Source organism: Talpa occidentalis, unplaced genomic scaffold (genome assembly GCF_014898055.3).
Source record: "Talpa occidentalis isolate TD23 unplaced genomic scaffold, MPIMG_talOcc4v2.1 talOcc4.9, whole genome shotgun sequence".
Classification (NCBI taxonomy): Eukaryota; Metazoa; Chordata; class Mammalia; order Eulipotyphla; family Talpidae; genus Talpa; species Talpa occidentalis.
Window position 1 is genome coordinate 66,981,325 of NW_023605305.1, and position 27,606 is coordinate 67,008,930.

The window sequence follows — 27,606 nt, forward strand, 5'->3', positions numbered from 1 at the left end:
AGTGCCAGGTGGAGGACAGGCCGCTCTCTGGGTTCTTTGCCTGCGCACACATTGGAAGACCACTCGGGCTCAGGAGAAACAACAAGTGGGTTTATTTAACAAACAGGAAAACAAAGAGTTCTCAAGGCCACAAGTGGCTGGTCATCTCACTCCAGATAGTGTCCACAGTGTCCAAAGGTCCTAAACAAACAGCTGCTCGTCGAAAATGGTGTTGTTCTGTCAATGAGGGCATGGCTCACTGCATGTGCAGGATCCAGCTCACTACAGCTGGGGGTGCTCAGAGCTGGAGCCACTGCAATGATGCCATGGTCTGAAGGTCGGGATGGACAGCAATGGATGCTGGACCAGACAGCAGTGGATGCTGGACCAGACAGACGATCAACATCTCTCAAAAGTTAACCCAGATGCAGAGTGCTGGTCACCCATCAATGGTGCTGGACAGGAGTGGCCAGGAGTGCCAGTTTCAGTAATATGATGCCAGGATTTATTGAAGGAAATAAATACCCACAACAATGACATTTCCCATTTGACAATAAAAGGACTGAGAGTCTCAGGAAAGATGGATTGACCATTGACGAGGGAATCTCCTGACCTATTGATAACAGGTGGTTTTGAGTGAGACCCATCTTTTGAAGGAAATGTCATTTCACTCAGAGTTACTTTGTTAGAACGTTGATGAGAAATAAAACACGAATGAAATGACATTATTTTGAGGACCTGACATTGTTCCAAGTTGTTTCATTCCAAATTGCAATTTACAAGACAAGACCTGTCAGTGACATTAGATGAGGACTTACTGCACTGAACTTCACAAAGATCTCCTTTGATGTTGAGAGTAGAAAAAAGGACTTTGTCCTCTTTGGAGGGTGTGGGGAAAGAGCATTTAACACTAAGAGGCCTGGGTTCCAGCTCTGTGAAAACACCCTGGGGAGCCACCTCTCACCTACAGTCCCTGAGTCGGCTGCTTCCCCATTTATAGGATAAGCTTGTTCAATGACAGGGTCTTCGGGTTCTTTCCCTACTTGACTCTCTTCTCTACTCCACCTTCTGTGCCCCCTAATCCACTCACTGGTGTGTCACCCGTCACAAAAGATTTTCCCAACCATGATGTCCTTTTTCCTCACCACCCATCTGTAAGAAGCATGTGCAGGGCGAAGTCTCACTGTCTAACTGAAGAAAGAAGGCTTGCAAAGGGAAAATCACCTCACCAGATTATCTAGCTAAGAGGAAGGGTGATTAAAAGTCTCTGTTTACCCAAGATTATCCCAGTTTTAACACCGAAAGTCTCTTATCTCAGTAACCCCTTTGGTCTGGGACAGTTGGCCATCCTAGGGAATGTGGTTTTAAGAATTTAAAATCACACCTGCCATTTTTCAAATCTTGTGCTCTTATTAGATAAACAGTTTTTAAAGATTTATTTATTTATGCATACAAGAATTGGGGTACATGCCAGAGGTATTGGGGGGGGGTGAGAGGATTCACCAGAGACAGAGTAGGGAACAGAACAGGCAGACTGATGAAATACACTGCTGAGGGGAGTAGCCCGCGAGTCAGGAGAGGTCTGCTGCCATGTGGGTTGCTTCCTGGCCAGCTGGGGATTGAACTCGTGCTGCAGAGGCTGAGGGTAGGATCATAGAACTGTGCTTAACCCCTTGCACCACCAGGGAGGCCCAGTTAACACATACTTTGAACTTCTGTGCATGAGCAAGAGACTCTCTCATGAGGATCCACTGAAATGTTAGGATTGCTTGTTATAGCAGTTAATCTATTCTTTCTAAGGACTTTCTAAGAACTCTCCAGCATTGCTCCAGGCTGGGGACCATAACTGTGTCTAAGGTAGGAACATTCAATTATCTTTAGGTTCAAATTCTGCCTTCTTTGCAAGCTCAGTACCCATAAGTCCATGTGGCAGAGCTTGGTAAGTTTCAGTTTTCCACTCCTACCACCTCTTCTTGCCTCCTCCTGTGGACACTGGAGACCAAAGTCCCCTCTTGACAGTAACCTATGTCCAGTCCTTGGAGTTCATGGTCACTTGGGTGGAGGTAACAGGAAGACTGTGCATCTGAAGTGCATTTGAGGATGGGGGGAGGAAGGGGGAGCAAGCCCATCTCCAGTAGGGAGATAACGTTCTAAATTTTACAGTCTGAGGAGAGATTATCGATTCATCACCTCAATGGTAAGGAGGTAGCTATTTGGACACAGGCAAAAATCCCACCAGAGACAGTTTTGAGGTCATAAAAATAAAGCTTGTGTTGGAATCTGGAAATTAAAAGAGCTGTCACGGGTCTTCACTTTTTCTTCTGGGTCAGCGTCAAGGCTGTGTTTTGTAACCTACAGAAACCTGTTAATTTGGGTTAGAGGCAACTCTAATGTTATACGTACAGACTATACATTGAATTGTGTTCCCTCTGTTAAAAAAAATAAAAGTCACCCAAATAAATTTGAAGATCTAGTTGACTTTATTGAATAATTCATGAATCAGGCAGTATCCCCAACTAGCAAGAAGAAAGACTGCAAGGAATTGTAAAAATGGAAGGTTTTTAGTGTCCAGAAAGAGGGTGGAACAAAGTTATTAGCAAAGGAAAAGATTATTTCAGGCAAAGTCACCTTCCCTTAAAGGAAGGTGGAGGAGTAGGGAGTGGGGTTGTGGGGGTAGGGGTCTTATCACTAGTGCCAGCCAGGAGGCTCCACTTTTGGGAGAGGCTGAAACTGCAATTAGGTAAGTTATTAAGTCTTGGTGGTGCTTTGTGTGAATGGCTCCATTTTGAGTCTGTTGCTTCTTTTTTGAGACTGCCCCAGTAACCAATAACTCTGTACTTGCGAATGTTATTGTTTTTGAAAATAAGCAAATCAAGTCAAGATGAGTTCATTGTGGTGGGTCCTAATGCAATATTGTTTATCAAATTCTTATCCTTGCAAGAAGGGGAAAATGGCAGGTGAACACACAGATATATGAGTGCGGCAGGGACATCTGTAATGATCTCTGTGGTCCTCCCTGCCATGACTTCTGACAACCCCTCTCTAGCTTTATTATGAATAAATGGCCCATGCAGATAGTATTCTCTTTTGTCTGGAAGCCCATCACCTTCTTTCTCCCCACCTTCCAGATACTGAGCCTCTTGTAATTTCAACTGACAAATTCACTTATACAAGGATTTGTTCAATATAGGGATTTGTTCAGTACATATTTATGGAGCACCTCTTCTGTGTCAATCACTCATGCAGGTTTGGGGGACACAGTGGTCTCTGTCCTAGGGAGCTTACATTCTAGTGGGTGAAATGGGACCCTACTTTTGAGGGAGGTATTATAGGGTGATTGGAGTTGAAGGAGGAGAAGCCAGCCCATGTGAAGAACCAAGGGCAGGTTGTCCCAGAGAGAGGGAACACAGGTTTGGAAGCCTTAAAAATCAAAAGGCTGGGAGGCTTCTGGTAGCTGCAGAAGATAGAATTTGCTGACCTTTATCCTAAAGAGAAAGAATCAGTTTTCCATCTGTGTTCCTGCAGCATTGTGTTTCCTGGTGCTCCGTCTCATACCGTGTGGTGCTTACTGATTCATGTCTTTCTCTCCCCAGTAGAATTCAGAGTGCTCCTTGGTCAGGCACCATCTGTAACATGTGGATAATAATAGTGCACTTCTTATGAACCTCTCAGGGGCGTTAGGAAGATTGAAGGAGATCATCCATATGAAGCTTTTAGCTTAGATTTTAGAATGGTAAATGCCCAATAAATGTTAATTGTTAATATTGATAGTCACCTAGTGCCAACCAGCCCAGGTATGATGCAGAAAAGATTAAGGTCTATTTAAGATGCCCAGAAGTGAAGGAAGCAGATGTGCTTGTCCAGCAGCAAAGCCATTGAAGCTATTGATGGGCCTCCACCAGAAAATTAGGGATTTCTGCTTCAGGGAATGTGTGCCTGTTGTAAATCCCTGGCCAAAAAAAAGTGAAAGAAATAGAACTTCATTTTCTTTCATTTATTATTAATTCTATTAATTCCATTTTTAGCTCCCATTCAGAAGGGTGGACACAATAAAATATTCCCCCACTTTTTCCTAGGGAGGCACAAAAGACCTGAAGGACAAATAACATACAGAGATGAGATGAAGGAGTTGCTTCTTTTGATGTTTGAGAACATCCATCAAGACTCAGGATTTCACTCGACTGGCCCTTGCTTAGCAGTCAACATGTCCTTAAATATTTATTGAGCCCATAGGAAGCATCACTCACTGTCCTAGGTGCTGAAGATGTAGAATGAAAGAAACAAGTTCTCACAGTTTACATTCTAATGATATGGGGGTGGAGAATAGAAAACAATCAGATGTCAGGTGATAATAAGGACTATGAAGAAAATTAAAGCAATTAAGGGGCCCAAAGTTGACTGGGTGGGAATTATTTCAGATAGGGTGCCCAGGAAGGGTTGTAGTGAAGACCTGAATGAATTCAAGGATTAGGTCCTGTGTCAGCCTGGGGGCCTTTCAGGTCATGTGCAAAGGCTCTGAGGTTAAGCTTGAGGTCAGTGTGTTGTAGGAACAGCCAGGAGGGCAGAGAGCTTGGTGCTGAGTGAGTGAGAGGATGCTGACTGGGGGTGAGATCCCAGGGTAGGCAGTAAGACTTGTCAATCACAGAGAAATGTGTGTTTTGTGTTGAGTGAGACAGGAAGCTGCTCTAAGACTCTGTGCAGAGGAAGAGTATCAGAATCCAAACTGTTGGATTCTGTTGAAGAATCACATTGACTGCTGTGGGCAGAGAAGAGCGTAGTAGAAGTGAGGGTAGAAGTTAGTTAGGAGGCTGTTGCAATAATTCAGGTGAGAAACAGCAGTGACTTCATCCAGGGTATGAGGATGGTGAGAAGAATAAAGTACAATAATAGTATAAGACAGAGAGGAAGGAAGGGAAGGAGAAAAGGAGGGAAAGAGAAAGACAGAGAGAGAGAGAGAGAGAGAGAGAGAGAGAGAGAGAGAGAGAGACAAAGAGAAAATATAAAGGCTGCTCTCTTTCAGATGTGCTGATTCTGCTGGGTCCTTGGGTGCTCAGAAGTCAGTTCCTTGCTGTAGTCCCTGGGCACCCGCACACCTGTATGAGTCTGTCCTCAGCCTTGTTACTAAGATGAGCCAGGCATTTCTTTCTGTGACTCCTTTCACCCCGTTAGGCTTCTTGTGGGAAATAGGAAGCAGATCCTCTTTGCTCTGGGGTTCCACAAACTTCTTGGGAATCTCGCTCCCTTCCCAGGGCTCAATCAGGAGCAGAGACCAGGGTTCATTCTTTTTTTTTTTTTTAAAGATTTATTTATTCATGGTACAAGAACCGGGTACAGGCCAGATGCGCAGGAGAGTGAGAGGATTCACCAGAGACAGAGTGGGGAACAGAACCGGCAGACAGACCAAAATACATTGCTGAGGAGTGCAGCAGGTGAGACAGGAGAGGTATGCTGCACCATATGGGATTCTCGCCGGACTGCCGGGGGATTGAACCCGCGCTGCAGAGGCTGCACATAGCTTCACAGCACTGCACTCAACCGCCTGCCCCACCAGGGGAGGCCCGACCAGGGTTCATTCTTAAGAACCCACTCAGGGCCTCCCTGGTGGTTCAAGGGGTTAAGCACCGCACTATGAAGCTGTCTGCAGCCACTGCAGCATGAGTTCGATCCCCAGCCAGGGAGCTACCCACATGGTGCAGCAGACCTCTCCTGTCTCGCCCACTGCTCCCCTCAGCAGTGTGTTTCAGTCATTCCTCCTGTTCTGTTCCCCGCTCGGTCTCTGGTGAATCCTCTCACCCCCCCACACCTCTGGCCTGTGCCCCAGTCTTGTATGCATAAACAAATCTTTTTTAGAAAAGAACCCATTTGAAGTATCTTTGTTCTCCCCAATAATCTTCTCTCTGAGGAGAGATCTCCCCAATTAGAAATTGTTTTCAATTTGAGGGTGGTCAACAGCACAGGTCACCTTGTTCCTATAGCCCCATATTTCCTCCTAAATGTTTCCTGTGTGCTGTGAGATTTCCTTTCCCTGAGGGCTTAGGGTTTTGAGAGTCAGAAGTCAAAAGCCAGGAGGAATTCTCTTCTCTGTCTTAGTTGGCCACATTCAGCCCTTGAAGGCAGCTGGCATTTTGGGATCTGACACAGGACAGGGAGGATGGTGCCCAGAAAATAATGTGATGATTGGGAGGCTTCTCTCTTACAGTATCGAAAAATTAACCAACCCCTGAAACGAGAAGAGGAATTTGTTTTGCATCTGAAAACATCCTACAGTGACTAGGTCTGTTCACTTGGTTATCAGATAAAATATACTTTAATGTTTTGCCAGAAGGCTGTTGTACATTCATTTTGAAAGACAGTAGATAGTTAATGCCTTTTCCCCTGGAGAGGAGACTGCAAGGGCCAGGGAGCAAATGAAAGAGAGGGTCCCGGCCCCAGCCCTCTGGGTCTTCTGGACACACAGGAGGATGGAGAACCCATTTAGGACTGTTTTATTTCTCTGCTGTATCTTGGCTGTCTGCCATATTCTAATTCCCCAAAGAAGAAAGATACTTGACAAAATTAAAAAAAAACATAATGGTAATAATAAATATGTATAACTGATGAAAATGACAAGTAAAATGGATATGAGGAAAACATATTGTGATTTTATAGAAGTCTTTCTGAGTGGAGAAAAAGAAGCAGTCTCAGGTTCAAATTCTACCTCCTTCCCTGGGTGGTTTACCCCAGGTTTTAATGAATTTCATTTTCTGCCTCTGATTCATGGTAACATTGCCAGTGTATGTTTTCCTAAACTGGTTGTGAGAATGAGAGTGCCCTCACATGCATGTGTTAACAGAAGTGGAGACATGTTATGCCTGACTGTCCTTCTGAGTCCTGCATCCTGTGCTTTCTTTTAAATGCCACAGTGCCTCTGTGGGTGTCAAGGGCCTTACCTTTTTTTTTTAAGATTCATTTTATTTTGTGCATACAAGAACTGAGGTATAGGCCAGAGGTGCGGAGGGTGAGAGAATTCACCAGAGACAGAGTGGGGAACAGAACAGGCAGACAACCTGAAATACACTGCTGAGGGGAGCAGTGGGTGAGTATGGAGAGGTCTGCTGTGCCATGTGGGTATCTCCCTGGCCAGGGATCAAACTCGTGCTGCAGAGGCTGTGGACAGCTTCATAGTCTGTGGCTTAACCCCTTACAACACCAGGGAGGCCCAAGGGCCTAACCTTTTAGTTAGGAATGTGGAGGAAGGTGGAGAGCTTTACCTGACCTTGGTAATTAAAAGGAGGTGTCCAGTTGGTGCAGTTGGGATGTGACATAATGAGTCTCAGCTTCTCCAAGTCTCCAATGGATCACCTACAGGCGGGGCTGGGGTTGCCACCTCTGGGGACCCCTCACTTGATAAAGCAGGTGCCTCCTATTATTCTGATGTTGGTCTGTGCTTCTCAAGGTGGTGTCCCTTTACCTCCACGCCTGTTGCCTGCCTCCCTTTTTAAATCCTGTAAAGTCATACTCCACCTTATCTTCCACTCCTTTGATTTGCTTGTTCCTTTTCTCCTGGTCACAAGAGAATTGTCTTCCTTCCCTCTGTGCTGGGGGTGTGGCCAGAGGCAGGGGAGGTTTAACTGTCCTCTCCCAACTTTTCCAAATCTCGGTCTGTATTTTATAAATATAAGGTGCTGTTCAAAGGTGAGCTGTTTCTCCTGAGAACTGATTGCATGGTTCTTTGTGTGTGTTTGTCCTGAGTCCACCAACTACTTTAGAGATGAAGCAGTGACCTTATGGGTATGGTCATCATAACAGTTTAGTCCCTTCTTGTGTCTGATCAGTGATCCAGGTCTGTTCAGTTTTCTGGGGATGTTGAGGAAAATAAATTTCCCATAGTATAAAGGAGGCACACAAGGACAAACTCTATGCCATGCTACCACTGTTCTCTGCCTTTTATCTTTGAAGACGGTCTGGTGAGGCTGTGATGCTGAGTGTTATGGCAACTATCTTGTGACCATGAGGAGAGGAACAAGCAGATCAAAGGAATATTGATCTGGTTATTAATATTGTTGACTTGACGTCCCAACCTTGGCTACTTACTTCCTGACTTCTGGTAAGAGAGAAATAAATGTCCTTAGGAGAGGCACCATACTTAGTGGGGTTTTCCGCCACTCAGTTAAAAGCCAGTCAGTGACAGACATTTTGACAGTCAATTTCAATCCTATCATCTTCAACTTTCTATTAAGCTCACGTTCTTTCCCATCCTTTCCACCAGTTCATCTTTCTGATAGAGGCCCAAGAAAGAAGCAGACAGAAGCCTGTTCCCTGAGGGTGTCCACTCATCTCTCTCTGTTGGACTCTCACAAAAATTTTCACCTCACAGTGGTAGCTTGGACAGTGTGGGCTCCAGTCACACTTTCCTTGTTCTACCTCAAACAGAGGCTCTGCTGATTAGTGTCTTAGGACCTTTGTCTTCATCATACCCTATTCCAGTTACCAGGCCCCACTAAGGTGTAAATGGTCTCCCTAAGTACCCATGAGGAGAGAGAAATGGGTTGGGTGAGTGCCCATCTTGTATTTTCTGCCAGTCACTCTCTGCCAGTGAACACATATAGAGAAGACCCTCCGTCAATCATGATCTGCTGGGAGGGGGCTGTTCTATTTTATGGGGTAGCATTGGGATGCATGCATGAGACCATTTATGGGGGTAGCATTGGGATGCAAATATGAACTTGACTTGTTAGTCTTCTAAACAAATGTTGAAGGAATAAACATTAGTTATCAGCTGCTACACTTGGAAATGAAAACAAAGGTATAAAAGCTGGCATCACAGTGAACAAGATCATGCTCATCCATCTGCCAACACAGTCATCTTGCAAACATTTGTTAAGGGTCCATGTTGTGTCCAGTGATGAAGAAATGGCCATGGGCTCTGACACATGGTAGAAGGCTCCATATAATGCACCTGATATGCTTGGTCTTCACTTAGGAGTATGACCCTGTTTGAAAAATATGCACCTCTGACTCCATTTTCTCATCTATAAAATGAAGTTGATTGGATGTCACGATTCGGCAATCTTGCACAGAAGGCAGCTAGAGTAATAGCTCTCTTTTGGGTTTCAATAACTCGTCTTTCCCTTCCTTTTTAAGAGCTTGGACTGTCTGCTCTGAAATTCTCATTTCAAAGCCAAAGGTTTTCCAACAATTGGTGCCAGAAGAGAGGAGCGAGTCAGGTCAGAGCTGAGGTCTCCATTCTCTCACTTTACATGCACAAAAAAGAAAATAATGCTTGAATCCAGGAATGAGGAGAGATTTTTTTTTTAAATCTATGATATTAGCATAATTAACATAGAAAGAAAAGACTTTTTTTTTTTTTTTTTTTTTTCCTGTTCTCTTTGCTATTGAGGTTTCAGCAAGACTTGATTTGTCGATGAAAAGAAAGAACCCAGCGGAGGAAAGCTCAGGGCAGTGACTTGGTATGTTCAGGCTGCTATAATAAAAGACCACTAACTGGGTGGCTGATAAACGATGGCAGCTTATTGTTCGTTGCTCTGGAGACCAGAAGTCCAAGATCAAGTTGCCAGCATGGTCCACTTCTGGTGAGAGTCCTCTTCCAGGCTCATGACCGGCATCTTCTCGTTGTGCCCTCATATAGCAAAAGTGGGTGAGGGAGCCCCCTGCAGTCATTTTGATAAGGGCACTAATTGTATTTATCAAAGCTCCACCCTTGAGACTGAAGCAACTTCCAAAGCCTCCAGTGCCTAATATCATCACTTTTGTGGGTTAGGATTTCAACCTATGAAATTCAGGGGGCACATTCAGGTCATGGCAGGCAGTATGCTTTTTCCTTGCTATGTTTTTCCTTTCTGTCCAATACCCAGGTGGTAGGTGATACACAGTCATACTAGATGAAGAACTTGGATATTGATCAGAAGGAGCTGAATTTGGTTGTGCCTCTACTCTTCTGTACATGTGAAAACTTTGGCAGATTAATCTTTCTTTTTTTTTAAAAGATTTATTTATTTATTTATATAAGAACTGGGGTACAGACCAGAGGAGCGGAAGGGTGAGAGGATTCACCAGAGACAGAGCAGGGAATAGAACAGGCAGACTGACGAAATACACTGCTGAGGGGAGCAGCGGGAAAGACAGGACAGGTTTGTCGCACCATGTGTGACCCTCGCCTGCCATCCAGGATCGAACCTGCGCTGCAGAGGCTGCGGACAGCTTCACAGCGTAGCGCTCAACCACCTGCGCCACTAGGGGAGGCCCAGATTAAATCTTTCTGAGCCTCAGTTTATTCCTCTGTCAAGTGGAGATATTAAAGCCCATCTCATGGACCGACTGAAGCAATGGATGTACAACATCTGGCACACTGCAGACATCAACATCTGGTTGTCCCATCTCATCTCTTTTACCTTGGGAATCTAGATTTGTACTGACATTGGAAAATCACATTTTTCATGTAGAACTCTCTTAGGTCTTCTTTGTTCCTAATTTTTTTTTTTTTTTTTACCTTGCCTCTAGAAATTCTTACTCCTGCCTCCTCAGCTCCTAGTTCCTGCCCAGATGAGAACGTTCACCCCTCTTCTGGACAGTTTCTCCCTGGCCTTGTTGCTTCTAGTCTCCCCTGTCTTGTCCACAATGCACCAGAGTTTTCCAAACAGTAAATCTGACACACCACACTTCTGCCTGAATCTCTTAGACCTTACTGCTCTCATGAAGTTCATAGGTTCTGACCTTGCATTTCAAGAGCCACCCTCCAGCTTCCTCTCAGCAAAACTGCCAGAACCCTACACTCCAGCCATTGTGAACATGCCCTACCATAATGCATCTCATTGTCTCACACCGTGGTTCTTTGCACATGCCACTTCCTCATCCACCTGGCCGACTCCTATACATCCCTCAAGACCCAACTGAAATCATTTTGAGGGAAGTCTTCCTGAACACTGCTGAAACTGAGTACCTGCCCTTTCTATTTTGTACCCAATATTCTTTGTTCAGCTGTTATCATAGCACTAAGTGCACTGAATTGGTACCATTGGTATACATGTCTATTGTTCTCTACAGGTAGAAGTTCTTTGGATACAGAAACTACACTTTTTAAAAGATTTATTTATTCATGCATACAAGAACTGGGGTACAGACCAGATGTGTGGGAGAGTGAGAGTATTCACCAGAGACAGAGCAGGGAGAAGAACAGGCAGACTGCCTGAAATACACTGCTAAGAGGAGCAGTGGGAGAGACAGGAGAGGTCTGCCACGCCATGTGGGTATCTCCCCAGCTGGCTGGAATCAAACCCACACTGCAGAGGCTGCAGACAGCTTCACAGCACTGTGCTCAACCACCTACGTGACCAGGGAGGCCCAAAACTACACTTTTTAAAAAAAACAAGTGTATACATTCATTCAGCAGACTTTTGTTCTGCATTTCATATACCAGACCCTGGTTTGGCACTGGGAACTGACTAGAGAAGAAAACAGATAAGGTCTCTGTTTGAAAGGGGCTCATGTTCTAGCAGGAGAGTATAGATAACTAAGACAAAATAAATGAATAAGAAACATCTCATGGGTGATAAGTACTATAGAATATATCAGGAGACAGGTGGGAGGTGGGGGTGTGAAGTGTGTGTTGAGTGATCTAGGAAAGGCTCTTTGTACCCACCATAGAAGGCACTTTTGTTGACTGAAAGGGAGAGAGGGAGTTGATGGGAGCCTGTTCTGTGTCTTTTATACATGTGACCTTGTGACCAGTGTGAAGTTCATTATCGAGGAGTCCACGGACTCCAAGTGAGTGCCTCTTTGGTCCGTGTTTTCCAGCATGACAATTCTCAGAGTGGATTCGAGTCTTAATAAAAATGAGAAATGCTTGTCTTCCTCACCACAACCACCATGAGTAACCCATGGGTGGGAAAACCTAGTGCGTAGGAGCTAGAGGGGAATGAATGTGGGTTCAATATCAGAGAAAGCTCCAGAACAATTAGTGCTCTGTGACATCCTCATAATAACAGCAATTACGACAAAAATAACTCACTATCTGCGTGCAACTTGCCATTTCCAAGTAAGTATATTCAGAGTCAATATCATATGTGAATCTCCCTGCAGACCTGTGAGGTCATGAGCCCGACTTAACGGAAAAAGAAACTGGAACTCACAGGAGAAAACTACTTTGCCAGGATCATTAAACCAAATATCCAATCCAGAGCTCTAATTTCAAAATCTGGGTTCCTGGAAGGGCTGCCTGGGGAGATGGTAAACTCTCAATCTAATCTGCAGAGATGTGCAAGGAGAGGTTGAATATCCTCTCTGTAAGGAGATAGAGGATTTGTGGGGTGAGAAGTAGGACACATGGCCTCTTCCATCTCCCCTCTGCCCCAGCTCTGGGGTTAAGACTGTAAACGGCCCATCTCCAGGTGCATAGAAGACACTGATTCCTTGCTTCTGGGAGATAAAACAAGAAGAAGCAGCCTGCCCTTTGCTATGCTCTAAGTGAGGACTGCTCCAGTCTTCTGGGCTAGAAGGAAAGGTTGTGAAAAGCTAGTTCACATTTTGGCAGATGAATCCAGATAAAGGGCTGAAGAGATGGTTTCTTGGTAACTATTTGAAAGGACAGTATTTGATTCTCAGCAAAGAGTCATCTCCTATGGAGTGAAGTGAAAGTGAGGGTAAATGGTTACATTGCTCTCAGGCCCTAAGAGCACAAAAGAAAAAAAAATGTTATCTAACTTTTTTTCCAGGCTTGTATGCTTAGACAGTCTTTCTGACACAGCCTGTGCCAGGAGAAGCAACTAACCTTGAGTTGAGTTCCAAGGTCACTGGAGCCCAGGAGACTACAAACACAGAGGCGAGGGCCCACCCAGAGGTGAGCGCCCACCAACAGAAATTCAAAATGGAGTTATCTGAAGAAAAGCCTCTTTATACTTCTCCATGTGTGAATTGCCTGTAACTTCAGCCACATCTGCACTTCTTTGTCCTTAGCCCCCTCTTTAAAATTTAACTTCTTTTTTTCTCAATCCTGGTCTTCAAAGCCTACATAACCTTATTTTCTTTCTTCACTGAGGGGGCAGATTTGAGTTTACTTCTTACCTCCTTGCTGATTGATCTTGAATAAATCTTTCTCAAAACCTAATGTCCTAAAAATCAGCTGGGCAGTGAGCCCATTGTTAGGTAACAGAAGCAGAAACTGGTCAAACAGATGGTTCAAGAAGGGTGTGGATGGCAGTGTTGGACTCCAGAGCCCCTCCTTCTGCGTCCAGTGACAAAAGCCTTTGAGGTATCTCTGTAAGGTGGGAACTAAAGCCGCCCAGACACTGGCCGCCCAGACATGGCCAGATGGCACTCATCCACTCCAGGGCCTTTGCCCTGGCTCTTAACTGGGGCCCTCACCTGGGGCACAGATAAGGATACAATGCATGGTGTGAGGGTCAGTGTGTTTTGTCAGCACCCCACAAGTGCCTGTGCCCTGCTGTAAAACGAATACTGACTTCAGATGAGCTCTCTGAGTCTCCCTCACCCTGAGGTGCAGGCAGGAGAAGGTAGGAGAGCATGCAAATGTAGTCTCTCTGAAAAGAAGAGGCTGACTGTAGGGAAGTGCTTGGTTCCTGCCTCTTCCCTTTATGGAGGTGTCTGAGGCTGGAGATTATGTTACAGAAATTCTGGCCTTTTACCAAGGCAGAGGAAGAACAAGTGGTACTTCAGGAAGGGTGAGGTCAGGAAAAGCTTTATTATGCATCCATGAAGTCTCAGACCTGGGTAGCCCTTAAGGTCTGAGCTCCTGGTTTAAAGACAAAGGGTTCCTTTTATGCATAACTGTCTTCACCTTTGTTATGTTGATAACTGGCAAAACCACTGGTGGAGAGAAAAAGTGAGCAAAGTGGCTTCCTAGGCAAAGGGGAGTCTTGGACAGCGGGAGGGGTTGCAGCCCTCTGGAGGTTACCCCAAAGAGACGGGACTACTCCACTGGTTATCTAACTCTTTGAATGCAACTTTGTTTAGACAGGAGTGCTGAGACCTAGGCCATGAATCTTTAAAGGACAATATTTGTAAGTAAGCAAACTTGTTAGTTATGCCTGCATTGGAGTGTTAATTGCACCTGGGCTGGACAGGTGTCAGAGACAGGACCGAGGCCCAATGTGTGGGATCTTTATTATATCCATTTTTTCAATAATATATTTTCTTATCAGTGAGAGGAGGGTGTCTGTACCTGAAGTCAGTTTTAGCAAGTTTGGGTCCTGGCTTCACTCACTGGGAGACCTTGGCCACTTCAGCATTCTGCTCTCAGAGCTGTATTTTCCTTATGTCACCAATATGACACCCCCACATTGGGGATTCATGAAGGCAAGACTCTTAGCAAAGTAAGTATCTTATGACTGTGGTTTCCTATCATTATTACCTATTAATTATTACTCATTGTTTATTATTAATTTTGACTACTGTTGTTATTAGGGAAAGTAATAACTTCAGGAAAAGGCTGGGAATTATTGGGTTGGAGATCTTTCTCCACAAAGTAATGGCATTGACCTTGAGTGATCCCAGAGTGTAGGCTTCTTATGGCAGATGTAATAACTGGGGAACACCTATTTCAAGGTGTTTAGGAACACCAAAATCAAGCCTTGATTTTGGTCTTACTTGGAGTCTTTGAAAATGAAAGGAAAATCCTTCATAATGAATAAGAAGAAATATTAATAATAGCTGACATTTATTGAATGTTTGATACATGCCAAACCTTGTGTTAAGTGCTTAATCATTAACTCTTTTTAATAACACCATGTGCGTGTATGTGTGTGCGTGTGTGTGTGTTCTTATTAACTCGTTTTATGGACAAGCAAGTGAAGGCATGGTGACACAGGTGATTTACTCTTGAATACTGTGTTAGTTAGCTGCGCTGTAACAAATATCCAGTTCACAACGATGGTCATTTATTACCGCATAGTTTTTGTGGGTCAGGAATCCCACAGTGCATGAGCTGGGTGGGTACGGGCTGGGGGCTCTCCGGAGGCTGTCATCGGACATGCTAGATGCTGCAGGCACCCCTGAAGGTTGGATGGAGTGGAGGTTCCCCTTCAAAATGCTGTCTCCAGGGACTGGCGCCTGGCAAGGAGACCTCTCCTTGGGACACTTGAGCTTCCTCATGACATGCTGGTTCTCTTTCTTCAGAGTGACTAAAACAGAGCAAAAGTGAAACTGGAACTCTGTCACTTCCTCTTTATTCTATTCCTAAGTCCAGCCCGTGTGTGAGGGAGGGCCATGCTCTTCCAACTTTGGAAAACTGAAATAGGGGCAGAGAGGGCCACAAGAGAGACTACAGGACAGGAGACCAGATGGATGGAATGGCCACCCACCTGCCCAGGCTCTGAGACCAGAGAGCCACCAAAAAGCCCCAAAAGACCAAAAGGCCCAAAACCAAAACCAAGAGCTATAGACTAACAAAGCACAGTGCCTGATAACAGGACAGGTCAATGTCCGTGGGTTCTCACCCATGCACACAATTGCAAGAGACCTCAGGCTCCAGGAGCAACCACCATGGTGTTTATTTTACAAACAGGGGAAATAAAGAGCTCGCTGTGTCCACAAGTGGTGATTGCCTCACCCAGACAGCGTCAGTGACAGTCGCCACCGGTCACCAGGAGTGCTGGATAGCACTAGCCAGTAGTGATGGCCACTACTGGTCCTTCAGAGGTGGTGTCAGAGATACCCAGTGTTAACAGCTCTTTGTGAGTTATTGGGTTATACCAACAACAAACGTCTCTTTGAGACTCCAGGCCCAGGGCCTTTGGTGCTCCTCTAGGGCAATGTCAGAGACAGGACCGAGGCCCAGTGTGTGGCGGAGTCCTTCGGCTTCTCTTCCCTCGTTGGAGGTGGGCTGCTGGATGCTTCTTTTCTTCTTTCTTAGGAGGCTGGAACTGTCTTCTTTTCTTCAGGGGCTGGCGTTGTCTCCTCCTCCTCCGAGGGCTGCCATCATCTTCCCTCTGTGTGTCATCTCTCCTCATCCCTCAGCGCCCTCTAACCCTGGCTTATATCCTCTTTCAGGGTGCCCCGCCCACAAGTCTGAGTGGATCATTTTTCAATCCTGTGGCTGATTGGGCCATTTACCAATCAGCCCATAGCACCTGATTGGTCCATTCCACAACCAAGGAGGTGCGCTTTACATAAAAGGGCTCTGAAGAACTACTGCCACAACTGACTTGTGGTGAGAGGCTGGGTCCTGGTAACAAAAGTCTGATTGGACCATTTAGCACCAATCAGCTCATAGCTCACACCTGATTGGTCCATTCCACCATCCAGGAAGTACACTGTTACATAAAAGATCTCTGAGGAGCAACTGCCACAACCAACTTGTGGTGGAGCAGCAGGTTGAAGACACCACTGCTCCTGCCAGCTAACACCACTGAGATGGCTGAGTTCTGATAACAGTCACAGAAGTCACTCTGCATCATTTACTCTTTATTCTATTCCTCAATCCAGCCCACGTGTGAGGGAGGGCCATTCTCTTCCAACTTTGGAAGAGAGTGTCAAAGAATTTGTGATGATACTTAAAAACTGCCATGGTGACAGAGACAATTTTTGCCTCACTGGGATTCAAACCAAGTCCTGGTGGTCCACAAGCCTGGCATCATTCTTTCATTTCAGGTCGCCTCCATACCCTCAGGATTAGTGTGACACTGTTGGTTGGTCTCACAGCTATAAAAAGGTATTGATTGATCTGAGTGCAGGTGGAGGGACCAGAATCAGGATGAGCTGCCCCAAACTGGGAATTTAAGGTGAGGTTTACTGGAGAGAGCTGGGCTTAAGTGGCTAAGGATCCTGACTGTGTCTGCTCATGTGCTATGAGGGAACAGGGAGAAGCTGGGTCACCCCATGTCAGAGGGAAGGGTGTGTGTCTCTACCATGTCTGTGTCTCTGTGCTTGTGCATTTCTCTGTGTGTCTGTTGTCTGTGTATTGCTTATATGTCTATGAGAGTGTGTGTTTATGTATGTGTGGGTGTCTGTGTGAGTGAGCGCGCGTGTGTGTGTCCACACAGAGGGCAGCAGGTGTGGAACTGTGCAGGACATTAAGGGCCCAAATAAATAGGTTGGGCTTCCAGTGGTGCTAAAGTGGAACCATTTAGGGCTGAAGCAAGAGTGATGAGGTCAGATTTGGCTTTTGGGAGCCGCGGGATGTGGGGGAGAATGGACTGGGCCAGGATGAGCACACTCTCAGGAGACCGTGGCCATGCCTGGGAGAGGGGACGGGCAAGGGCACAGTTGCTGGGGTGTGGTGTCTGCCTTGTCTTGAGGTTGAGGAGGATGGGAAGGATCCACATTTATACCACTTCATTAGACCTGGCTACCTGACTGGTGTGGGCATCACTGCTGAGAAGAGGACCCAGGAGCAGAAGGGGCTGAATGAGCAAGGCAAGGGGCCCCTCTTTGACTATCTCCAGTGAGGTGCCTGTGCTTCATCCACAGGTGACCCTGGAGTGCTTGGCACTGTGGGTCCGGAACTGTGCAGAAAGTCATGAATGGGGAGTGGGATCTGGAATATCCTGTGACTGAGTAAAAGAGCGTGATATTTGAGGTGACACTGACTTGAATTTTGAATGTTAATCCTTCTTGGGTCTCAGTGTCCTTAACTGTGAATTGGGGATGAAAAATCTTAAGATTGTTCTTAAGATCTTAAGATTGCTTAAGATCTTAACAATCTTAAGATTGCTCTCTGCAAAGGATTGTGTGTGTGTTGGGTGGGGGGTCCCCTTGGGAGAAAGGGAGCTAGGATTGGGAGATTAGACCCTCCTTGGCACATGACTCTGGGTTCACTTGATTCCTGCCCCAAACAAGGCTTTACTTCCACCAGTTTTCGGTACTGGCTGTGAGTCACTGCTGTTGCCTTTGTTTTGATGAGTGCCTGATGTGCCTGGCTCTGCAGTGATGCAGATGCTGATGCTGTTGCTAGGCAACTGAGCTACAGCACAAATCCTGTGATGCCTCCGTGCCACTCGACCCTCAATCCAGAGCTGCTGACTTCGTAGTTGGTAAAGCGGTTGACATGGAACTGGCTGTAAAAATAGGCGTGGACATGCAAGTCCAAGGGTGTGTTAGGGCAACGGGTGTATATATATATATATGTGTGTATGTGATGGGCAGACAAAGGCAGTGAGGATAATAACCTCCATTTATTAAGAGCTTGTTCCAGGCCTGTCTCTATCCATGGGTTAACTCATTAAATTTTTTATAATGGGTGCAAGATGTGTCTTCTGATCACTCCCATTTTACAGACAAGAAACCCAGGGCTTAGTGACGAAGTCTCTTATTGAAGGCCACTTAAATATTAAGTGTTTTAAACTGAGAGCTAAATTTTAAACCTTGATGTGTCTGAGCTCGAGAGGAAGGGGAATTGGGTGTTGGTTTCTCTTCTAATTTCTGGGCATTTTGCTTTACCCTTTGTCTACCGCACATCAGTCTCTGCAAAGAAACTAGAAATCAGATGGTGTGTACCTGTCTAGCCATCCGCTTGCGGAGTGCCTTCAGGTACTATTGCTGCATGAGGTTTGACATGCCAAGCCTCCCAGGCATCCTCTCCCCTCCCCGTGCTGGCTTCCCCTCCCTCCTTTTTGCACGTACTTTCTTTTTTTCTACACTTTTGAGCAGGTGACTTTCACCAACCTGACCTTGGGAGATCCTCCTCAGGCGCTCAGCTCAGATAGACATCCCTCCCCAGTGGACTTCACAGAGGCTGAGTACGGGGTCTTTATGCTCCCAAGTCTCCCCCACCTACCTCTGCCTCCCCCGTCCATATGACTCTTCTATACCAGGAGCTGAGATTCCACATGTCACTCTCCTTTTTAGGGGCTCTAACACCTGGCCCAAGAAAGATTTCTTGAATGAATGAATATGTGGAAAGTGGTTGTTTTAATTTTGAAGCTGGCTTTCTGGGGTCTTTGGTCTAGCATTCATTTGGGTGTAGACATTGTGCTGGGGGGTAGTGCACACCTCTAGTAAGTACTCAGGGCTCACCAGTAGCCCATCCTTCAGGTAAGGAATCTGAGGCTCAGAGACAGGAAGCAACTTGCCCATGCAGCACAGCTAATACTTACCTCTGCCACCAGAATTTTGGTCTGACTCAGGGTCAGACCAAAGACTCTAGTCTATCAGTGCCACTGCTCCACAGTGAAGTTCTAGGCTTTTCTGAAGAAGCTTAAAAATGAAATGGTGCCGAAATGAGAGCACTGATATTTCCGCATATCTCCAGTATTCGCAGCCACCTTGTCGAGTGTAGAGACAACACCTGCCAGAGAATGAAAGGCCAAGTTGAGGGTGGGAGTGTGGAGGAGTGTGGAGACAGACAGGGTCAGGGAGTTCTGGGGGGTGTGTGTGGGCAGGGGCGGTTATGGGCGGTAGAAGCCCAGAGTGAGCTACTGCCCCAGGACACTGGGAGATCCCTCCCCATCCCACATACACACACTCACAGGACACCGTGGAGGGACCCTCAGCCAATAAGCGCTACTCAGTAATGGCTGCTGCTTGTGCCTCAGGGCTCACTGAGGCCCATAGGCTGTTACTCTGCCCCAAAGCTTAGGAGTGGGGCAGGGTCTCCTGGCTGAGCAGGGGCCACAGTCCTGCCTGGGCTGCAGCAACTCTCTCAGAAAATGAGGCAGGAGGTGCATGGAGCCTGGAGGGGAATGTGGGGGACTCTGGAAAGCCAGAGTGATGTGGGCTGGAGGGGCGAATGGAGAAAGGCAGGTGATGCACGGTCAGACTAAAGGACCATTCATCCCTCTTCAGGGCAGCATCAGTGGCAACTCCCCCTTCCCACAACCTCCTCAGGTTAAAGAAGAAATTATTATCCCCACATACAGAGGTCCTGGACCCGCATTCATTCATTCACCCACCCAATAAGTTTCACTGAGCACTAGTTAAGCACTGACACGTCCACTTGGATGCCTAATATGGATTGTGAGCCCTCCCCCGATCATCCATTTCCCCGTCCTCCCATGTCCAGCAGCAGCACCGCATCACCCAGGGCACTGAGGGCCGTGTTCTGTCCTTCTCTTCCCATCCATCTGTTTGCATCTCCTACTCCCTCTACTTCCGCTGTGGTAACTGCTTATATTTGTTTCTCTCTGACTTCTATACCTCTCCCTGGTCCCAGTGGCCCTTATCTCAAGCCAAAATGATAGCTTCAGCCTCCAATCAGTCCCTGCATCCATCCCTACCTTCTATAGATCGCAGATTGAATCACGCCCGGCCCCTGGAGGGAATCCTTCCTGGTTTCCAGGAGCATTTAGGAGGCAGGTAGTCTAGATACACCTGTGGGCCCACGATGGCCTCCCCCTTCCCACATCTCCTCATACTCATGCCTGCCCCAGGGCCTTAACCTATAACACCCCACCCTATCTGTGACAGCTGTCATACAAGCCCAGCTGTCATTCAAACTCATGCTGCTGCCACTACGAGACTTTTCCTCTCCTAGCTACGCTGTCATATTACCCTATTTTACTTATTGGTAACCTACTTAATTTTCTTTTTATTATTCCCCCTCCATTCTGTAAACTCTAGTGGACAGGAATTTATTCTGCTTACAGTACCTAGAACAATGGCAGGTATAGTGCTGACAGGGCGGGTGGACTGAACAGCTTTAGGGGGTAAAACTCTGTGTGAAGGATGCTCGGAAATAGTGCATTGCACAACTTGTGCAACTGTACATGCAGCCTTGGGGATACTCTAGTGAACAAGATGGATACAGTTCCTGATCTCACAGACTAGCCTCTAAAGGACTTTGTTTGACAATTTGAATCATTTTTAACTATGAGTGCCAGAGACTACCAGATACCTTATATTTATGATATACATTTTCCCTAACAAAAGTCATCATTTTATAGATTAGGTAACTGAGGTTCAGAGAAATAAAATGACCTGCCTAAACATCACCTAATTGGTGAGAGGCAGAGCCAGTATATGAACACATTTCAAGCTGATGGCAAAGTCCAGGTCCTTGGAGACACATAAGGCAGAGGGTCCCTTATAAAATATAAGGCAGTGGGAGTTTGTTCTGGAGGTAGGGCTAATATTTATGGTGCAGACATTCTGGAGAAAGGGCTGGGGAAGTTAGCTCCAAGCTTAGTGCTATGATTGGAGGGGGACCTGGGGTAGAGCCCAGATCTCCTGACCCCAGGTCCTTAGCTTAGCCCAGGACCATGTATGTTTTCAGTTTCCCTCCCCCACACCCATCCTGCTCCTCCGCCCAGATGTTTATTAAATGTCAGCTAGAATCAAACGGGAGCGTGATTTTCTAGCAACTAAGACCTGCTGAGGGCTCTCATGAGCCTTGGTTCCGTTTCTTTCTAGTTGCTTCTAACATTAAATAGAGGTCCTAGAAATATAATTGCTAGGACTTGAGGGAAAACAGCCACTTAGGCCACTCTGCTCCAAAGACTTCAACGACTTGTCAATATTTCTCGGCTGTGAGGTTGTTGGCATTGGTGCTAGGACTCCTGATATGTTGGGATTTCTAATTGTCCCCTCCACAGGTGCCCCGGCTGCCTCTTCTATCCCATTGTGGCAAATGGCACCATCTCCCACATTTTCTTATACCAGAGAGCTCCTTCCTCCTATACTCCCCTTCTCCACTTACTCTCTAAGTTCTGTTAATTCAGTCTTCCAGTAAATCCCAGCCTTGGCCATTGACCTCCATCTTGAGGGTCTTTCCACAATTCTTTCCAATAGGTGACATTGCTGATGTACTGTCAGTTGTAGTCCCAGGTGGAGTTACTGCAGGGAGTTGTGGGCATGAGCAGAGAATTATTAATTAGTTCTTTCTGGGGCGTGGCAAAAAGGATGACATTTGTGTCAAGTCTGGATGGCTGGGTAAGGACATGGTCACCAGGTCCAAAAGGACCTTCTCACCCAGGGCCCCAGGAGGTTCTAGAAATAGACATCAGCTATGCTGACCCCACTGCACCTGCCCGGGTAGACTGAGAAGGCACAGCCTAGACAAGGATCTACAAGAGGGAGGAGGGCATGAAAGTGCCACAATTTCTCTTTTACCCAGTTAATCCTGCACCATTCTGTTGGAGGGCTAAGGAGGGGTATGGTTGTAAATAACCCATGAAAGGCAATGGGAGCTGGATGGTGACGGAGTGTGGGCTGGAGGGTAAAAATAGCAGGGCTTCACTGCCATGGAGGGGATATCAAGAGCCTGGCTCTTCCCACCATCTCTCATTAAGGTGAGAAAATGCCCACATTTATTGGTCTCTCTGGGGAAGACTTTGTCACCAATGTCAATGGCACAAGGGGTACCTAAGCACACCCTCAACCCAATAGGAACAACTTTATGGGAAGGTGAGGGGCTCTCTGTGTTTCACACTCATCTGTGAAATGGAGATTTGATTAAAAAAAATTGCACACTCCTCCTAGAGCTGTGGTGAGCACACAGTGAGAAAATCTATGCAAGTGCCTCCCCCACACAAAGACTTCAATGCATACTCTCCACTCTTCTCATCCTTTCTCAGCCTCACTCTGCTGCTGAGACTCAGCCAGTCCCTGGGCCTGCTCTGCCTTAAGTCAGCTTCTGATGACCCTCAAGAAAGTTCTTCAACCAAAAAGCCCACATGTCTTCTGGTTTATGTGCCCAATGCTGATGAACTCAGCTCCAGGCACCTTAGCCCATCGTGTTTCTCATCTTACCAAGCTAAGGTGGGGCTTCAGAGTTTGGTGGTGACAAGGAAAGGGATAAGCAGAGAAACACAGGGGAAGGAGTGATGGGGGAGAGAGAGAGAGAGAGATCTTGATGAATGGGGCAGCTTCTGTGCATGATCTTACTTGATTCCCTCAATAATCCTATGGAGTCACTACTAATATTGATATTGTTTTTACAGACATAAAAGCACAGACTGGAAGTGGGAAAGGGATTTGTGTGAGTTTGAAATACCTGCTAAGTGGCAAAGAGAGTTCACATCCAAATAGATCTGTGTACTTCCCCAGTTGAGTAACCGTTCGTCTATCCATTTGTCCACCTAATCATCTATCCCTCTCCCTCCCTCCCACCCTCTCTCCAACTATCCATCTGACCTTCCGTCTCCCATCCGTCATTTACCGAAATTGTTAGTGCTTGTAGACCCGAGGGAAGAGACCCCTGCCTCTGTCTCCTTTCTTCTTTCTCCCCTTCCCTGCCTTGGCCAAAGCCTTCTGGCTTCTGTGTAGTTTCTCCAATCAATTCCCTGTCTAAGAGACTTCATATAGGCTATTCTGTCTTCCAGAAACACACCTGCCTAGCTGGTGCCATCTCAGATTGCAGGTTCCAGATTAAATGTTCACTTTTAGAAGGCCACTCCTGATTACTCTTTCTAAAGTGGGTTCTTTCTCATTTCTATCATGGAATCAGGCTAATTTCCTTCCTACTCATTGTCACAGTATTTAATCTAATAACAATGGCCAACACTTATTGAGTGCTTGCTATGTTTTAGGCATGCATCTATTACTTCCTAGTAGCATTAGATATAACCTTATACATTAATTTGCCTTCCCTAAAATTCTAAATAAATGAGCTCATGCAGAATATGTAGGGCTATTTTCGGTCAACATAGTAATTTTTTTTTCTTTTTTAATGAAACAATTATGGTATTATTTTCTTACACTAAATTAACCCATTATACTTTATTGTTTTGCAAGTTTTGACAAGGGTACAGAATTGTGCAAACCTCACCAGGGGCAAGATATACAACAGTTCCATTCCTTAGCCCTCAGATTTTCCCACATTCCTTGTAGCCAATCCTTCTCCCACTCTCAACCCCTTAGCAATTATGAACCTGTTTTCTGCCATATCATTTTGCAACATAAATGGAATTATGAAGTATATAACTTTTTAAATTCTTTATATATATGTATATATTATACACCATTGTTCATTCTCTCAGATATAATCCCCATAAAATTACCACCTCCAAGACACCTGTGAACCACCACCATTGTCTCTTGTGCTCTTCCTACCCTTGTTGTGATCCCTTGCCCTCCCCCTCCCTAGCTAAATTATCCAATTTATAGTTTGCCTGCTAGTTTTGTCTGTTTATTTCCCCTCACTCCTTATTTGGTTTCTCTATGTTCCTCTTAAGTTAAGCCAATCGGCATGGTTTTGTTTTCGGTTATTGTTTCCTTTGCCATACAGGAGCAGTTTATTTTTTCCTTCACTTTCTTTGTTTTAGGGGATGAGTCTTTAAAGATGTTTCTGAGATGTATGTCATGCAGCACTTTGCTTATGTTTTCTTCTATATATTTTATGGTTTCAGGTCATATGTTCAAGTCTTTTATCCATTTTGAGCTGGTTGTTGTGTATGGTGTGAGGTAGTGGTCTAGATTCATTATTTTGCATGTGGTGGTCCACTTTTCTCAGCGCCATTTATTGAGCAGACTATCCTTGTTCCATCGCATATTCTTTGCTCCTTTGTCATAGATTAGTTGTCCATATATGTGTGGCTTTATTCTGGGTTTTCAATTCAATTCCACTGGTCTGTGTGTCTGGTATATAGCTTTTTGAGATTGGTTTCATTCACTTATCATGATATGAGACTCTCAAACAGATACTCAAACAGGTACAGGTTCACTTCTTTTTGTTGCTGAATAATATTCCATTGTATGCATGTGCCATAGTTTGGTCATCCAAATATCCTAGTTGAAGAATATTTATGGTTACATCTAGATTTTGTATTTGCATACACATTTCATTGGGACAAATACATAGAAATGTATTTGTTCTACTGTCATGAGTATATATTGATCTTTGTGAAAAATTGCCTAAGTGTTTTCTATAGTGACCATGATATTTGTCACACTCCCGCTAGCAATATGAGAGAGTTCCAGTTACTTCTCCTCATCCTCACCAATGCTTAACATAGTAAGATTAAAAAAAAAATTATGGCATTTCTGTAACACATGTAATAGTATCATATTGTGACTTTAATTTGCATTTCCCTAATAACTAATGATGTTAGGCATATTCTTATGTGCTTATTTGCCAATTACGTATATTCTTTGGCAAAGTTTATGTTCAAAGCATTGATTGACTTTTTCTTAACTTGTTATCTTTGAGTTTTAAGGATTCTTTATATAATTTAGCTACAGGTCCTTTATCAGATATGTGACTTGCGAGTATTTTCTCCCAGTCTGCGACTTGCCTTTTCACTCTTTTAACAGTGCCTTTCAAAGAGCAAAAATATCTTTCAGTGTTGCATTGGTCAACAGTATACAGTCATCCATTATTTAGTAATAGGGATATGTTTTGAGAAATTCATCATTGGGCAGTTTTATTGTGTGACCATTATCAAGTATAATTATGCAAACCTAGACAGTAAAGTTTTCTACACACCTAGACTATGTAATAGAGTCTATTGGTAACACTCTCATATATAAGATCTGTCATTAACTGAAATGTGATTAGGTGATGCATGACTGTATTGCTTGTGTCCTAAGGACCTTGTAACAGTACACTACCAGTTCTTCCTACCTACCTTTTGTGCTATTATTGTCATACATTTTACTTTTATTTGTGCTATAAATGAACAACACATTGCTACTCTTATTGCTTTAAACACTCAGTTATCATTTGATATACTTAAACATTAGAAAAAAATCTTTATATTTAACATTATTTTTTTTCCTACTTTTAGTGCACTTTTCTTTCTTTTTCACATAGCTCTAGGTTTCCCTCTGGAATCATATTCATTCTGTCTGACATACTGCTTATGACAGTTTTGTAGCTTGGACTGCTGGCAATGCATTCTCCCTGCTTTTATTTGTGAATTCATCTTTTTTTTTTTTTTCATTTTGGAAAGATACCTATGTTGGGTATAAAATTTTGTGCTAGCAGCATTTTGCTTTTCATTTTAGAGATGCCACTCCATTGTGTACTTTTTAATCATCTGTGCATAACTTCTTACTTTTCTTTTTTATATGCAATGTCTTTCCTTCTGCTACCTTCAAGATATTGTCTTAAGTTTTCAGTGTGTTTAGTGATGCATTCAAGATTTACATACACACACAAACTCTGTTGATAATTCCTCCCTTTTTATTCATTAGCATATTTTCTTTTACCTCATTAAGCTTAATTATCATGTTTTTCTAATAATTCTAACATCAGGGTCATCTTGCAGTTTAATAATGGTGGTTTTCTCACCCCTTCCCCCTTGTAGTAAATGGATTGCATTTTCCTGACTAGACATTGAGGAATTTTGGATTTTATCCTGAACACTGATTATTATATTATGGAAACTCTGGGTTTCTGTTATGGCCTTCCTAAGAATGTTGATATGTTTATCTTAGCAGGAAAATAGATTTAAACTGTCATCTTTGACTTGCCTGTGGTGAAGGGAGGTTCAATTGTGAGGTCAGTGTTTAATCCTTACTTGGAGGTGCTTCAAGTCTTCTCCATGCATGTCCAGTTCATGGGTCTGCCAAGACATTTGGACACAGTTAACACACAGGGCCCTGGGCCCCCTTCTCTAGTGTTCCCCTTTCCTGAAATTCTTCTGTCATTCAGGGGTGACTTTGGCTACCCTTGGCTCTAACCTTTTGTCCTTCAGGTCATAAACATGGTGAGGTTTCTTTTGGAGCTTCATGTGCCTTGCACCACTTCACAGACCACTTTCACAGCAAAACTGCAAAAATGATGAGCTTACTCTGTGCCAGTCCTTTCTATGTTTTGACTCCTATTCAAAACCTGCCTGAGTTAGATCAGTCTCCAGAGTTTTCAGTGTAGCTTCTTTTTGTATTCTGTCCATAGTTTATAGTGGTTATTTCTGGAGGCACTGATGTCTGCTAGGAGTTAACTCACAGTATTCTAAATAGAATTCTGTGCTGGATTTTAAAGGAAAAGTAGCAGTTCTTTATGTAGAAATAGTGGATATGAACATGTAAGGGCCACGTCTCTACCTGCACAAAGGAGTGGAGGACGGATATGGACTGATGATCTTAGGCCTTCCTTGAAACAGATATACACGAGAAAGGCCTTGCAACAGATATAGCTACAGTTCTTGCCACCCCTACTGCTTTCTTTTTGCCCTAAAGAGAAGAATCAAGATAATGAGTGTTTTGAATTCTCCTTTCTGAATATAAACCAAAATCCTACCACACACACACTCTTATGCACAGTCCTTTAACTAGCAGCCCCAGAGAGGAATGACATATTTTGGGCCCATTGCTTGAGATGAGGTCCAGAAACTTATTTCTGGCATCCAGACATTGTCAAGAGGAATATATCTTTTCCTGTCTCTTTAAAATTCCTTGCAGATATCTGTGACATCTACACAAATTTACTCAGGAAACAGATTGGCAGCAAACTCAATGACAATGATTTAAAATATGGACCCCACTCTCCCACATCTCTTCACCCACCCAACACAGCTCAATCTTCAGAAAAGCAATCTGCACAATAATTGATGCTGTGGACTGGAACTCTTTAAGAGGTGAGCAAAGGCTACCATGTTGCATCCCTTGGAAGCTCACAAATGTGCCATGGAGGAATGAAAAGCGGGAATAAAAGAAACAATTTCATCTGACTCATGCATTTCTGACCTCTCTTTAAATAATTTTTGAAAACTAAAATTATTAATGGTCAAAAAAGATCACTATTTCTCTTCATTTTTTAAAAATAAATAAGTCAACATAAATGGCTGTTCCTGCTCTATA

The 27,606-nt window shown here is 44.6% G+C and overlaps 1 long non-coding RNA gene across 2 annotated transcripts; it reads left to right on the forward strand.

The window, feature by feature from the left end:
• The first annotated feature begins 13,190 nt into the window (after positions 1 to 13,190).
• LOC119235884 (uncharacterized) lies at positions 13,191 to 27,573 on the forward strand. Of its 2 annotated transcripts, XR_008550176.1 has the most exons (4): positions 13,191 to 13,225; positions 14,136 to 14,306; positions 16,582 to 16,712; positions 27,208 to 27,573. It is a non-coding gene; the product is annotated as an uncharacterized LOC119235884 (long non-coding RNA). The 2 variants fall into 2 exon arrangements; XR_005122933.2 differs by lacking the exon at positions 16,582 to 16,712.
• The last annotated feature ends 33 nt before the right edge of the window (positions 27,574 to 27,606 follow it).